General features: G+C 50.4%; 1 protein-coding gene across 1 annotated transcript in view; it reads left to right on the forward strand.

Annotated features, from left to right (window-relative positions):
• LOC111671871 (ras-related C3 botulinum toxin substrate 2) overlaps window positions 1–681 on the forward strand; it is a gene marked incomplete at its 3' end in the record, with an annotated part of 15,155 nt that overhangs the window by 570 nt on the left and 13,904 nt on the right. The window lies entirely within an intron of this gene.

The raw sequence follows: 681 nt of genomic DNA on the forward strand, positions 1-681 counted from the left end.
ATGCGCTACCTGCGCTTTGACAAGAAGGAGAGCAGGCGAGCCCGTCTCTCCAGTGACAAGTTTGCTTTGATGTCAGAGGTGTGGGGGAGATTTGTAAGCAACTGTCTTGCGTGCTATAAACCTGGGGCTAACATCACAGTTGATGAGCAGCTGTTCCCAACAAAAGCACGGTGCCGCTTCACTCAGTACGTGGCAAACAAGCCAGATAAATTTGGAATTAAATTTTGGTTAGCTGCAGACGTGGAAACTAAGTACATGCTAAATGCCTTCCCATACCTCGGCAGAGATGATATGAGGCCAGCAAAACAAAGGGTGGTGGAGCCCTTCATGGGAAAGGGAAGAACCCTAACCCTGGCACGGCTCTATTCAGTAAAAGGGGCAACACGAAGATGGCCAGTAGCCGTGTTCTACAATCTCCTGGACATGGCTGCAAGAAACGCCCACATCTTATTCCAAAAGTGCATGTCCATCAACATCGCCAGACGAGCATTTATCTTGCAGTTGGCAAAGGAACTGTGAGCGGACCACGTTTGCGCCATGTCCGGTCCAGCAGGTCTACCCACAGAGCCGCAACAGAGTCACCAAAGAAGGCAGTGTCAGATCAACAGTCACTGCAAGCAGAACAAGACAAAGGTGTGCTGTCAAGGATGCGAGCGACCTGAGTGTGGAAGTGCACAGTAA

This window comes from Seriola lalandi, unplaced genomic scaffold, assembly GCF_002814215.2.
Source record: "Seriola lalandi dorsalis isolate HSWRI2012SDOR001 ecotype SW California unplaced genomic scaffold, Sedor1 jcf7180002054887, whole genome shotgun sequence".
In the NCBI taxonomy this organism is placed as follows: Eukaryota; Metazoa; Chordata; class Actinopteri; order Carangiformes; family Carangidae; genus Seriola; species Seriola lalandi.